The 15830-nt window shown below is 30.6% G+C and overlaps 1 pseudogene; it reads right to left on the reverse strand.

Moving 5' to 3' along the window:
- Positions 1 to 4831: 4831 nt before the first annotated feature.
- Positions 4832 to 6037, reverse strand: LOC136779510 (putative nuclease HARBI1; annotated as a pseudogene).
- Between the last annotated feature and the right edge of the window lie 9793 nt (positions 6038 to 15830).

Genomic DNA, 15830 nt, shown 5'->3' on the forward strand with positions numbered 1-15830 from the left:
TTTGAAAATTTTGGAATTGTTTTTTCAAAATAATTTTTATTACGTAATTTGTAAGGTGCTCGATTACGATAATAATAATTATGGTCACATATAGGACTTAATAATTCTTTACATGTATTTGTTAACACTGTTAAATTAAAATGATCCTCACATTCAACATTATTAATGTAATTATAGTTCCATCTCTGTTATATTATAGCCTATAATCTTGCAAAGAAATAACACATTCGGAATTGATATGAACACACACAATTTCTGTTTCAAATTTAAACAGATTATACAACACCGGTAGAAAACATATTCAGGAGAAAGATTCGGAATGTAAACCGGTCCATCTAATAGTTACTGGAGCGCTACATCTGCTGAATGCTACCGATGAAGGCCAATGTACAATGACCGGCAGAAATGGCGTCCCTTGATGCGTTTAGGAACCGCATTTTAGGATCCTTCACTGTATACTCTATTCTGCTAGGCGGAGATAGGGGAATGGAACGCGATAACTATAGTAGTTAGTTTATCTCGCTCTAAATGCGTGAGTGCGAGAGAGAGAGCTTTATACGGCATAGCAGGGCAAGCCAGGCGTCCCGAGGCTTATTTCTATCTGTGCCATTGCCTATGGCTACCTCTCTCGCTCGGTAAGAATCATTCGTCCGTCCTTGTTTAGGTCAGTTCTACGCCAATGGATACTCTCTAAAGAAGATTTTCTCAGGCGACACCATTGAAGACTGCGATTACAGCGGGGATTTTAAAATACTGTGCACCTGTCACTGTCAAACGTCAGTATGAAAGATTATTGTCGCTTACAGCGTTTGGTGCAATTAACATTATAAGTCTGGATTATTATGTGATATTTTGTAATGCACAAAAACAAATGCCGAAGACGCGAGCTCCTGCTCATATGGATTAGATTACAAAAAAAGCATAAATATAACATTGTATATTTTAAGGTTTGCAAAAATATGTTTGGAGGCAGTAGCAATGCTTCCAAATAATTAACAAAAAGAAAAGATAATAATGCTTTTAAAACGAAAAAAAAAATATCTCCCGCGGGACTCGAACCACCGACAAAAGCGCTTTAACTAATCTTCGAGGCAAGCGACCTAGCCATTGAGCCACGAACTCTTCATGACCATTGATCAAGATTTCTTCAATGTAAATGATATTTTAAACTGAAGGATATTGAGATATATTATTATCAATGTGTAACGATTATAAAAATATTTCTCTAATAATAATTAGTTAAGTGTGCGCGTTTAGGATATTATTCTATACATGTTAAAATTTAAAAGAAATAACTCTTCTTAGTCTGATTAATAAACGAGTGAATTTTATTAATTAAAATTATGTTATATTTACAAGAAAAGTTACATAAGTGGAAACCAGTATATTCTTATATTTAAATGAGTTTCTTCTATAATGCCAATAACTTATTGGTTTAAAAAATTAAAAGTAAATTAACATATGTATATATATATGTGCATTACAGATTATCACATAATAATCCAGACTTATAATGTTAATTGCACCAAACGCTGTAAGCGACAATAATCTTTCATACTGACGTTTGACAGTGACAGGTGCACAGTATTTTAAAATCCCCGCTGTAATCGCAGTCTTCAATGGTGTCGCCTGAGAAAATCTTCTTTAGAGAGTATGCATTGGCGTAGAACTGACCTAAACAAGGACGGACGAATGATTCTTACCGAGCGAGAGAGATAGCCATAGGCAATGGCACAGATAGAAATAAGCCTCGGGACGCCTGGCTTGCCCTGCTATGCCGTATAAAGCTCTCTCTCTCGCACTCACGCATTTAGAGCGAGATAAACTAACTACTATAGTTATCGCGTTCCATTCCCCTATCTCCGCCTAGCAGAATAGAGTATACAGTGAAGGATCCTAAAATGCGGTTCCTAAACGCATCAAGGGACGCCATTTCTGCCGGTCATTGTACACAATGAACGTAGCACAAAATGATCCTATTACAAATTTTATGAAAAACAAAGAACTACATTTTTACTTATAAGAAAAACATAATGTTTTTAACGACGAATAAACACGTTGAACGCACCGTAATAGAGATTTGGTTTGTATACACAACAATATACTTGTTTAACTGCTTAAGCAATTTAAAAAATTGCTCAACCACCAATTATAAAAAAAATATTTCTTTCTTTTTAACTATAGAGACCGTGCACACTAGCACAATAACAGTGAGATAAGAATGTACATATATATATATATATATATATATGTTTGTGTTGTTTTATTTTATTCTTTGTTTTAAAGTAATTTTAGGTATGATGAAATTTACAGCTGCTTCATTTGCATCCACATATCACCTAATATAACTACAGTAACTATATACACTGTTCAAAACTGAATCATGTACCGGTATAGTTTCTGCTTCCCTATACTATCTTGTAGCAAAAATGCTTCTCACAAAATTGATTCATGTCCATCTCAACTCCTCTATACTATCTTATAGCAAAAATTTAAAGACAACAGCAGACGAAACGCGACATCGACAAATATGAAGATGACGTTTTGGACTTGGTAAAAGCATTATCGAAAAAGCATATTATTTATGTTGGAAACGTAGGGATGTAGAAAAATGAAATGGAAAATAATGCAAATATGGTGCATATATATATAATATTATTTATCAAGTATAAAAGGGAAGAGATCGGATGCAATTTTCAGCCTATAAAGAGGAAAAAGCATCAGATAAGTATCGGGAGCAGCAAGTCAGAAGAAAGATTAATTTAACAAAGCAAAATATTCTTTAATCTTTTCTTTTGATTTACTGCTCCCGATACTTATCTGATGCCTTTTCCTCTTTATAGGCTGAAAATTGCATCCGATCTCTTCCTTTTTATACTTGATAAATAATATTATATATATGCACCATATTTGCATTATTTTCCATTCCATTTTTCAACATCCCTACGTTTCCAACATAAATAATATGCTTTTTGGATAATGCTTTTACCAAGTCCAAAACGTCATCTTCATATTTGTCGATGTCGCGTTTCGTCTGCTGTTTTCTTTAAATTTTTGCTATAAGATAGTATAGAGGAGTCATAGGGCGTTTTCCATTTACAGACTCAGATCGACAGAAGTCAACAGAAGTCGACTCATGTTAACTTTAAAATAATTTTGTTGACAAATCGGTACTACCAACATTAAATCAGTCTATCACGATAAAAATTAAACACTATGACGATAACTATAGCAGAGAATCATATTTGAAATTTTGAATTTTTGAATGAGTTATAAATAAAAGTAAAACTGACCTGTGAGCTACGTTGTATATTAGCTGAAATTTTTAAATTATAAACATGGAGAGTGATAAAGAATCAATTGACGGAAAAAATAGTATATTATTAATCGTTTTGAAACATCTAATAAGTAAAAACTATTCATACCAATTAATAATTTTTGTAGGTGCTATTTGGGATCGAAATGCTACTTTAGCATTACTCAGCATCTATGAGGCAAATTTATATCTCATGGATCACCCGAGAAAGAAAACAAAAGTTTGGGAGATTATATATAATAAATTACACGATATTTTCGGTATTGATGTAAGTAAATAGTAGCTTTTATAGTAATTGTGTCGTATAGGTTATATACATGTTGAAAGCTTACTGCTATGTATATATGTTTTATGCTTATATATACATATATATTTATATGTATTATATAATTTCATTAAATCAAATTCTTATTTACTTTAGATGACTATAAATCAGATAAAATGGAAAATGGGTGCTCTACTTAAAAAATACAAAGAGTGTGTTGACAATAATGCTCAGTCAGGAAGAAATCCTAAAACCTTTCCGTTCTTTGAAGAAATGGATGACATTTTTAACAAAGGAAAAGATTGTAGCAAAAAGCACATTTTCTCGTCCAAGGTTGCTACAACAAAATCTGTTCTACCTACTACACAAAAAACATATTTAGAACCTTCAACATCATTTGCAGAAGATACTGCAGCAGAAATATTTACAGGAAATTTATCACTATCTGCAGAAGAAACAGAAGTAACTGAAAAGCCCGGGATTGTTAATTTTGAAGAGGCACTTGTGGAAAAGTCATTGTCTGATACAGTAGAAGGCTTTCTACAACCATTAGATGCATGTATTTCCAAAAAAGATTGCCAGTCTTTGACTTCCAATAACAAATATGCCATACAAAAAAAAAACTACTAAAGAAAATAAATGTCAAGATAATAGGCTGAAGGTAAAGAAAGATATATTAAATAATAAATTGCTTGATTATATAAGCAAGAGAATAGACAATGAGAAAGAGAATGATGAAAAAAGGACAGTATTTTTACAGCAAAAAGAAGAGGCTCTACAATTAAAAAGAAAACATTATCTTCTTAAAGAAGAAGAAGCTAAAGAGAAAAAGGAATATCTGACATAAAAATTAAAACAGAATGAGATTAAAAATGTGGCTATAATTGAAATTGAAAATAAAAAATTGAAATTATTACAAAAGTTGTTAATAACTAATATTTCTGATTCTGAATAGAAAGCATTTACTTAGTTCATATGCTGTAAAGATTATATAGTTAGTGTTAAATTATATAAATACTCTTGTTCATATGTGAAATCTTTGTATTTTATCATATTCAATTACGAAACTAATAAAATAAGAATTATATAGTTAATTTTATATATCATTCATGTACTAAATTTTGTACAAAAAAATAAATACATTTTATTTTCTTTTTATATTTTTAACACAAAAATATATAGTTTGCAACATAACGAAGACATACAAAGTAAGCAATTTGTTTAATAATCACGATAATATTTTGATTGCTTTATGTTGAAGGAAACAACTCTCTGAATAGCTGCATTCGACGATCTGCAGGATCATTTTGTAAACTAGATTCATCACTATCTACATCAATAAAATTATTGTCATTGTACTCTTCAAAATTATAATTATCATTACCTAAAATGCAAAGATTATGCAAGACACATGCTGCCACTACACTGTCAGTTACGAAACCTATTTTACGATATTCCGTAAAAAACTTTAACCGGCGAAAGCGACCTTTTAATAAACCAAATGCTTTTTCAACAACAATTCGTGTAGAAGAATGCATGTAATTAAATTGGTGCTGTTCTGCTGTTAAGTGTCCATTATCTTTAAAGGGTGGTACGATCCAGGATAATGACGGGTATGCTGAATCGCCTAATAAAAATGTTTTTCCAGGAAATAATATACTTTTTTCCATATTAGCTGTTTCATATAAAGAAGATCTCCTAAAAACACGAGCATCATGAAGAGAGCCTGGTTCGCCACAGTAAATATTTCTAAAACGCATATCGGAATCTACTATTGCTTGTCAATTTATTGAGAAATATTTTTTACGATTGCAATAGGATCGTGCATAAACAGATGGTTTAAGAATTGCAATGTGAGTCGAATCTATCGCTCCTAGAACATTTCTTAATCCCTGTTTAATTCTAAATCTGTGGCAGATTAATGGAACTTCTTGTTCTAGTGGCCAAGTTATAATTTCATCAGCTTTTGTAATGAGCCAAGCTACAACTCTGCGCAGAACTCGAAATACAGATGATACCGATATATCAAATCTTTCGGATAAAGTTCTTAGCGGTTCTGTATTTGAAATATACCACAAGAAAATATAAAAACTAATTCTTGCACCTATTGGATCTTTGCCAAATGAATGTGTCGGAATAAATCCAGATGATTCCAACTCTGTGATTAACATCAAAGATGTCATTTTGTTAATTCTGAAGTTTCTTTTAAATTCTACATCATTCCATGAGTCTACAATATCTAAATAATTTTTAATTGAAATTCGAGTTACACCATTCATTAAACACTTCATTAGTGGCAACAGTAAAAAGTCTTTATTATCTTCAAGAAAATTTATTTCATCGTCCTCACTTTCTGTAATGCTGGTTGATAATTCTGTTAAAATAGATGAACTATTAGTCGATCTATCTTCATTTGGACGTTCCATTAAAGATAAAATTATTGAGTTATTCATCATCTGTAATCAAAACAATTAATATATTAACAGCGATTGTCATAAACCCGACTCAATCTTAACTCCTAGTAAGATGTTAAAAAAATAAAATTGATTTATTATTCATTAAGAAAATAAACTTCTGCTTCCAAGTATATAAAACAAAAAATATGAAATTATACCTTTATTTCTGTTTTACTATGCTGAATTTAAATAAAAAAGCTTTCAATTAGGTTAAAAGATACTTTATACCACCTTTGTATTTGTGTTGCCCCCCTTTCAAAATAAATTCTCTTCCCTTCTCTATTTTTCACATACTATAGAGTTTAGGGACAAATAATAAATGTATCAATTTTCGGTGTTCCATTTAGAAAAGGACATGGTGTGACATTCTGTGACTTTATGTCGGGCTAAGTCTGTAAATGGAAAACGCCCATAGAGGAGTTGAGATGGACATGAATCAATTTTGCGAGAAGCATTTTTGCTACAAGATAGTATAGGGAAGCAGAAACTATACCTGTACATGATTCAGTTTTGAACAGTGTACTAACTGTAAAGTGATTCGTTATCTAAGTAACTCTTGCAGGTTTTAAATTTGCCTTATGAATATAGGTATTCGGCATTTTCTGAAATGTAAAAATGTAAGCCCTCTCTCCTCTCTACACCACTAATTCAATTATCGTTTAGAAGGAGGATAGACAGAACAGTACATATCACCGCAACAATAATATATGCCGGAATAGCAATAATTGAAGTTACCGGTAAAGACCAATATTTTATAGACTTAATATACAAATCTTTTCCTGTCATTTACCGAACTATTCACAAAACTTTGTTCCAAATAACTTTGAAAAAATTTTGAACAAAACGTAAAATAAAGATTCGTTGTTATTTATTTAAAATAATTCAAATCAATTAATCTATTGTATAACCTAGCATAACCACGTGTGAATACAACTACGTTTAACCGGATATCTCCAGTGCTACTATTTGGTAACAGTTATGGCTATTGGTCCATCTACCCTAGTAGTCCAACTCTCCTACTTTTGCCTTAATATTTTTTTTTCTAATGACTTAATTTTCTTTGTATGTTTATGCTTAGTTGTAAAATCCCAGAAGATTTAAACACAAGAACAACAATGTCGAGCCGAGCAGATTTAATTTTGCTGTTCGGTATTAGAAAAAAATTTTTTGTAGGGGACATGCATATACACAATAAAAAATAAAAAGTAGATAGTTCCAATGTTTGAATAAATTTACGTTTCTCACTGTAACAATACTTACCAAGTTTCCTTCTTAGAGCAGGAAACGTTAATATATGATTTGCTGTGTTTATTTAATTATCCGAGAAAATGATTATTATGCTGTACAACCTTACTAGTATATTATAACTGCAATTAAAGGATGCCTTTTCGTGAATATGATAAAACAATAGCGTTTCGTAACAGGCATATCTATTATTTTCCTCCTTCATCATTGCTATATATAGGCATTATTTCTTTTTCGCTTATTTATTCAGAGGTACTGTGTATCCGGCGCTAGGTGTTGTCCGGCGTTGGGTACCTGCCCCCTATTAATAAATTTAATAAGTTTTGAACTTATCTTTCATAGAGTTAACTATTGTACTCCTGGATAAACTGGAATATTCGCATATGATGCGTTCAAAGATCAAGGACGAGAAACGCTGATAAAGTCAATTAAATCATTGAATTCCTTAAATTCAGTTCAAGAAAAGAGACATTCAAATGTACCTACTCCCAACCCATTTTTATTTGCTGTTTCCGAGGAAAGTAAATGGTTTAATATTTTGAAAAACTTTAAGCTATCCTCCCATAACTTTGTCCAAAATACATACTATATAAAGTCCATAGAAAGATCAAATGAAAAAATATAAAATTATATAAAGAAACGTTTTTAGTGAATTTAGTGACAACTTTTTGTCGATGGTTATCTTATGATTACATAAAAACTGTTGATAAGAAATAATTTTCAACTCATGATATGGTAATTGAAAATTTGGAATATTAATTTACTATTTTTATATTTGTTCCATAACTATTACTTAATTAAAAGTCATTTGAAAATCGCTAAAAAGTCTTAAAATTTTGTATAGATCCTTTTATTTTTTTCCAGTAAAATAGAAGATTATCAACACAAAAACTCATCTTAGCTCTCAAAGTGCTTATATCGCCAAAGAATTTGTTCGCTACTGCGATAGTTCAATTTTTTGCACTTATTTGAGCATTTTGATATATCAGAAATTAAAATATTTTTCTCAATAAAAAAAAAACTAATTAATTTATAGGGTAAGTCAATTCGGGACAAGTTATTGATCATATTTAATAATTCATTAAAAGTTCTTGTGCATAATTTTACCTTCTCCAAGGAACAATCAAGGACAACTGCTTGTAAGATATAATGTTACAACCAATTGTACTGCTGGTACTATAAGAAGAAGCGGGTACACAGCGCGTGATTTCACTCGTAGTGTAAGCATTTTTGCACGGCGTTTGGGGTGAACGTGCAAAACGGAGTTGCTGTCGCTGAAGCAGGTAATCAGTGAAGCTAGCCTGGGTATAAACACTATAAACTGTGTCCCCACTTTGATGTGTAAACCTATACAGTTATATGAGCTGAATAGTCAAAGGGGGAGGGGGTTCGTTTAGACCCAGGTTAGTTTCCAATAAACCAAACAAAGACCGAATTTTAGCTTTGTAAATACTTAAGACAAAGACCGAGCTAAGCATTGTATCGAAGGTTAAAAGAAGACAATTGATTCCATTCAAGACCGCACTAACCTTAAGTTCCGCTTCGTGAAACCACCCCCAAACTGGCTGCACCACTGCATAAACGCCAGAGGTCTGCGTCTTATTCTTCAGACTCACAAGCAGTTGTGCTCCTCTTCGAAGTGTACGGAATTAGGATAAAGATTTGAACGAATTATTAAAAATATCAAAGAGCTGTCATAGACTAAAGAGAACCCGTTATTCACTCCTAAAAATCACCCGATAAAAAATACAAAAATGTCAAAGAACGTGTCTATAACAGATTTGCCCAGTGAAGTGATTGGTTTAATAGTAGATTATACAGATATTTCGATTGATGATGTAATTAATTTATCAATGACGTGCAACAAATTGTACTACATAATTAATAACGAGCAAACAATTTTTAAACGAAAGTGCTTTCAGAGGTAAGTTTTAAAATATTTTAAATAGTTACTCAATTGGGATATAGGACTAAATCATACATTTTTAATAAACTCTAAATGTTTTAGTTTAAAATTCATAAACACTTAGTTCACAATATTTTTGAATTTATCGAACTACATTTTTTAATGTAAATAATTTTATAAATAATTTGAGCACCTCTTTTAATAGATGGACATGGATGCAGCAAGTTTATGAGGATTATGTGGATAGCGATGATGCAGTAGTTTGTTGGAAAAAGGTGGGGGAGGACAGCTTAACGTCTATCAATAAATTACAAGATTTAATTGATGAATCTTATAATAAAATATTGGATGACATTGGAAGGAGTGAACTAACTTTCATCTACGACTTTTTTAATGGATTAAATCATATAATTGCCTCTGACAATGGTTTATCGCCATTAATCTTCGAGCTCATTAAAAAAGAATTTACACATATTTTGTTCAGTAAAATGTAAGATAAATTTATTATTAATTTAGTTTTAATTATATTATTTAATTATAGTCGTTTCAAAAGTCATTAAAAACTACTACATTAACATAAAATAGTAAAAAGCAATAAATAAACTATATGCAAAAAGGCTCTCTAAAATTCTTAGAATGGTAAAATTTCTCTAAAATTACTATTGAAATGAAACGTGTAAATGAAAAAAAGTTTCAGAAAACACTTGAAATAAATTATAATATTTGTATTAAATTATTCCAGAGCAGCATTTCGAAAACTAAAGTTAAAGCTGATAACATCTGTAAATAGAATATTTTAAATCTTCTAACGTTTGCTAAAACATTTTTGTTTTTAATTCATCGCTATCGAGATATTTTAATGGCCGAAATATTCTTGAGAAAACTCTATGTGGTAAAATGAACATTTAATTAAATACATATTTGGTTAAAAACCAAATTCCGAGCATTATTTTAGTATATGCATTGAGTTAAAAATTCTGGATGTTTAAAATTACGTTTTCTGTAATGTATTAGGTTGTATGACACTGCATGCTGATTCAAACTATGCATATTCTTGTGAAATATAACGCTTATAATTTAAAAGATTTTCTTTATACAATATACAAATGTGTTGTTTACAGATCACATGAATTGAATAATTGTAATGGAGATCGTGGAAGTCTCCACCTTATTAGGACGAAATATCATAGAGCATGTTTGAAACATATGAACGAAATTTATTTTACAAATAAATGGGTGAAACTCTTAGATCTCCCTGCAGAAAAGCAATCTTTATCCAAATTTGGTATCCTGGCACACGAATGGTTAGAGCACAACAATTACGGATTTAAAAGAATAACCTCAAAAACATTCAACAGCTTAGCAAAGAATACGATGATAAATTTGCACAAAACCTGTCCCGAACATCCGATATTTTCTGTGTCTAAGGAAAAATTGAACTTTTGGCGTGACAACGTCATTGAGGACAACCAATGGAATTACATCGATGGTAGAAATATCGCAGAAGCATTGCGTATTACGATGCTAGAATCGGATGCTGTCGTAAGAAAGTCTGGTTTCGGAGCCAAATTTCTTACAAAAAACTTAGAATTCAGTGTAATTTTGGAAAGTACTGGAAGAAGACTGGGACTTCGCTGTGGATGTGCTATTTACTCTGATCGGGTTTTTCTCAAGTTGAAAGAATGCTGCGATGACGACTCAAAGACTGAAGACGTTTATTTGGATTTTATACGTGGAGGTGAATTTTTGAAAGAAACAAACTGTCCAATAAATGGGACAACAATTGGGAATTGTAAAATAATAGATGACCAATATTTGGAAAAAATGGTAAGATTTAATTATATTATAACCAAAATATGTAAGGTTCCTGCTAAGATACATTGGAGTGTCAACACAAAAATGCATTTTTTCTAAAACTATAAGAGATATTATTTGTTGCTACAAATATTTTATCTTCCTGCTATTTCTATTTTGAGGGATTATAACCAAAAAGTTGATATCTTTTATAATTTTTGAGATAAATGAAGTTTTACGTACAAGTTCCTTTGTACCTCTAGCAGACACGTTTATATTGTATAAGTTGATTTTTTCAATGGAAAAAGAATTGATTCACGTTTCTTATTTTTTCCAAAAAATCAGCAAAAGGATATGAGCAGCCTCAACGAGTTGATAAATGTATTAATGACTTCAAATCCGAATGCAGCCAATGTGAAAAAATACATGGAAATTTATGAAACTATGCAAGCATCTTATGATAAAAGAAGCTATTTGGAAGTAACTAAACTTAATATGCAAGCAGCAATAATTTGTAGGTCTCTAGAGAAATTATATGTGCAAAAGCGAGATAGTAGTATCGACTTAGTTTATTACAAAATCCATACGGTTTTAAGATATTTTAGTAATTTTGAATTTAAGCGAAAACACGGAGATTACATTATAATTAATATTTGCGCATAACTTATAACCATTTGAAACGACAGAATCGAATGTTTTTATACTTCAACATCCTTATTTTCTTTCTTTCGCTCGATATAAATGCGAAGAACCAGCTGTATATAATTTTATCATTATGAAATAAAATTCATTATATTTACTCTACTGACATATGCGTTTTTTCAAAAAATTGATTTACATTTGAACATACCAACACTAATATAACTCATGTAAGAGCAATGCCAAAAATCCTATTCCTTTGCATTTCCACTAAAAACAAAATTGTTTATCGGCTAAAAAATATTTAAAAACTTTTCTGTCCATATGGCACATCTCTCTATCTCTGTCCCTCTCTCTCTCTCTCTCTCTCTCTCTTTCTCTCTGTAGTTATGATAAAGTACAAAGTTTTATAATGGTTAAACAATCAGAAACGTAAGTACGGCTACACGGTGCGTGGAACGTGTGGAGCGGATCGCGGCATTACTTATTCTTTCTTGAAGATTAATGACTATATGAATTTGGTCAATTTTTCTCTTTAAATTAGAAATAATGATATCCTATCTAACCAAAACATCTCAATTTCAAATTTTCCAGTAAAAGATTCAATAAAGGTGTAAAGCATTAAAAACGTGCAAAATGTGGAGCTATAGTTTGTAGACAAAAAGATAAAAATACTTTCTTCTAATCTACGGGAAATTAAACATTTGAGTTTTCGTTCAAATAGTTAAGAACAAAATTGTTTTATATTTTTGTATTAGAATAAAAACAAAAGAATATGTGAAATTAAAACAAATTTTCAATTGATATATTTTTAAAGGCATGAACTAAAAACTTTACATAATGTTTACGGTAGCTTAAAATTAAAAGATTCGATTTTTCTGTAGAGTCATTTGGTGCAAGTGTGCGCACTTCGCACTTTAGCGGATTGTCAGGCTTAATAGATATGGGTTAGTAAAAAAAATAGAGGAAGAAGTTCAGATAGTGCTTTCATTAGACTATTGATTGCAAAAAGAAATTTTCAGCTGACAATATCATTTGAAAAATAAATAATTTTATTTAAAAGAAGACAGAATGCGTATATATACTTGACTTGTATGTCGGATAAGCGTGCGCATTTCTATTGAGAATGAACACACCACGATCTCTCACGGCGAACAGAATGGAATTATACGAGAATAAGGCGAAAGCATTATGTGACGTTATCATTTTTTCATAAATAAGCTAACTTTACTCTATTTAAGGAGGTTACTACCTAACCGTCACTTACAAAGTTTAGGACTTAATGATAGACTAGTACTATACATCAGAGCTCACAGTAAACATAAAACTTTTGTAAGCGACTGTTTTTTTGAAACTCGTCTGTGTACATTCCACACATAAACAATACATAACAATCATGCGTACATATATGTATAGTGAGACTAGTTAGTAAGAGAGTGAGAGTTCGACCACGCTTATATTGTTGTGCTGCTTCTAACCTCAAATCTCGAATAATTCAACGTCACACCTCTGACTTTGCATTAAAATATCTCAATAACGGAAACGCTAGGTTTCCTGGCTTTTTAATACCATCTTCCTTAAGGTTTCAAAAAAAGAATACTGCTTTTTCAGCAAATTCCTAATAGCCGTATTTTATTAATGAGCAAACATGTCTTGAAACTGCTGTTACATCCCATATGACGCGTGCTAAATTTAGAAAATTTGAGGCTCCATACCTCGAAATCCATGTCGCTTGGCTATCCCAAAATTCAATCAGTTACGTGTTACATCATAATAAATACTTGATATCAATTTGAAAAAAATCCTAAGAAAATTGATTTGGGTAGTAACCTCTTAAGGAAGTTCCGGTCAGGTCACGCGCGCCGCTTAGAAGCACTGGTATTGTAGGGCCAATGTTTTTTATTGCAATAGAAGATATTTACGTTTAGAATAAGATGCCAATAGCCATTCATTCAAGACGTTACGCGCCATGTTTGTTTTGTTTTCTTGACCGTTCCTTAAAACAATATAAATGTTTTAGTTCTATACCATGTTGTACGCTGTCAGTCACCGGTGGCTGACACGGCCTAAACGGAAAGTCCAGTGTCAGCCATCGGTGGCTGACGTGCGCTCAACGTGTTAATATTTAAATACACAGATATTTCGATTTTTGATGTAATTAATTTATCAATGACGTGCAAGAAATTGTACTACATATATAATTAATAACGAGCAAAAAATTAATAAACGAAAGTAGTTTCAAAGGTAAGCTTTATTACATTTTAAGTAATTACTCAATCGCGAGATTAGGACTAAATAATTAAAATTTAAAATAACGAAAAAAAATTTAATTTTAAACTCACAGACACTTAGTCTAGAATATTTTAATAATATTTTTGTATTAGTTGGACTACATTATTTATATATAATGTGATTAATCTGATGAAAAATCTTTTTAAAAGATAGACTTGGATGCGAGACGTTTACGAGGATTATGCAGATAGCGATGATACAATTGTTTGTTGGAAAAAAATGTGGATGCACAACTTGACGTCTATCAAGAAATTAGAAGATTTATTTAATTCTTGTGTTAAAAGAAGTAGTTATACACCTACAACTGAAGAATATATAGTTCCTTTTAACTACGATTACTATAATGAATTAATAACTGCAAGGTGGATAAAATATGAAAGAAATACAGTATGTATTATGTCCATAGAAATTTTTCGTTTAATATCTAGCGGATTTTTGTTAGATATTCATTATTTTATTTAACATGTTTTCTGAAATCTGTTGAATTTATTACATATTATTCGTCAACATTTTTTAAAATCAACTCAAAGATGCTTTTATTGATAACTTATATACCATACGTAATTCAAAAGACATTTTTATTATTTTGTAGCCAGCTTAATAGTTAAATGTTTTTAAAATGGCGTAGAATATGTGATATTTGCAAATATTCTATTACTTTCGAAGCCATCAAATTTAATTTTGGTAATAGATAAACAGCTATTTCTACAGTCTACGCTTTTTAATCTTAAATGTTTTACTGTTTATATTATTTAATTGTCTTAGCTTATGCGATTGTTGACACTGTTTTATTTATTAACTGTTGCAAATGAAACCTAGAGTTAACTGTGCTTATTAATAGACTATAGTTCTTTAGTAAAAAACTTTTTTTCATGAAAATACAAACTCTACTATTTATTTAATAAAGTCAGGAATGCTAGATTATTATTTATTAATAACATATTCATACTACTTTTCTGAAAGAACATATACCAAATTTATACAATTTTTTTGGAGACAATATTAATTTCTTTTTGCTTTAATTAAAGAAACGTAGATAAATATTCGGTTTAAATATTCCTTTATATTATCATTGAATATCAAATAACGATAAGCAAATATTCATCTACTTTTCTCTAATCGTAGTAATAAGAAAGTTTTATTATCTCCAGGAAAATTGTTTGAATGTAGGATATAACCTTTCGAACAGTTGGTATCCATATTGGTTTTAAAAGAAAGAAAAATTAAAACATGCATTTTGTTATTAATTTCGATGCCTGAAAGTATAGCATATATGATTTTCAAATATCTTAACAATTTCTATCAATTAATATACTCCTTATACTGATTGATACACATTAATGTTGAATGTAAACTTCTCATTAGCAATGTTATGAATATAAATCTCAAATTATCCAGTCAGTTAATTTTATTCTCCACAATGTTTTAAATATAAATTTCAGTGTATCCAGTCATTTTTGTCCTCCGCAATGAAAAAAGAGTTGTTTTATTTTATTTTAATCTGAAAAAGAAACCCCCACAAAGTTTACTACATTCTATATTGTGAAATAGAATGTTATACTTATCCATGCAATTATTAGTTCCTCTTAATATAATTAACTGGAGGTTTTTGTGGATTTGCTAAATTGACACTTTTAGGCCCGGTCTTACAGGTCTCAATTAAATTAATTATGCTATATTATATTTAACATAAAATATATCATACGAAATACTCTACATATATTCCGCGTGACATTTATTACAGCATAATTAATTTAATTGAGACCTATCAGACCGGGCCTTAATCACAAACTAACCTCACTCTATATCAGGTTAATTAGGTACAAACGGTACATATGCAATTGAGAGTACGACAGATCAAAATTCGAGACAGACAATACTAAATATAACCTCATTAACATAGAGAGCAAAACTGTC

This window comes from Prorops nasuta, unplaced genomic scaffold (genome assembly GCF_024137725.1).
Source record: "Prorops nasuta isolate Cenicafe-Biocafe unplaced genomic scaffold, Cenicafe_Pnas_1.2 PNAS00017, whole genome shotgun sequence".
Taxonomy (NCBI): Eukaryota; Metazoa; Arthropoda; class Insecta; order Hymenoptera; family Bethylidae; genus Prorops; species Prorops nasuta.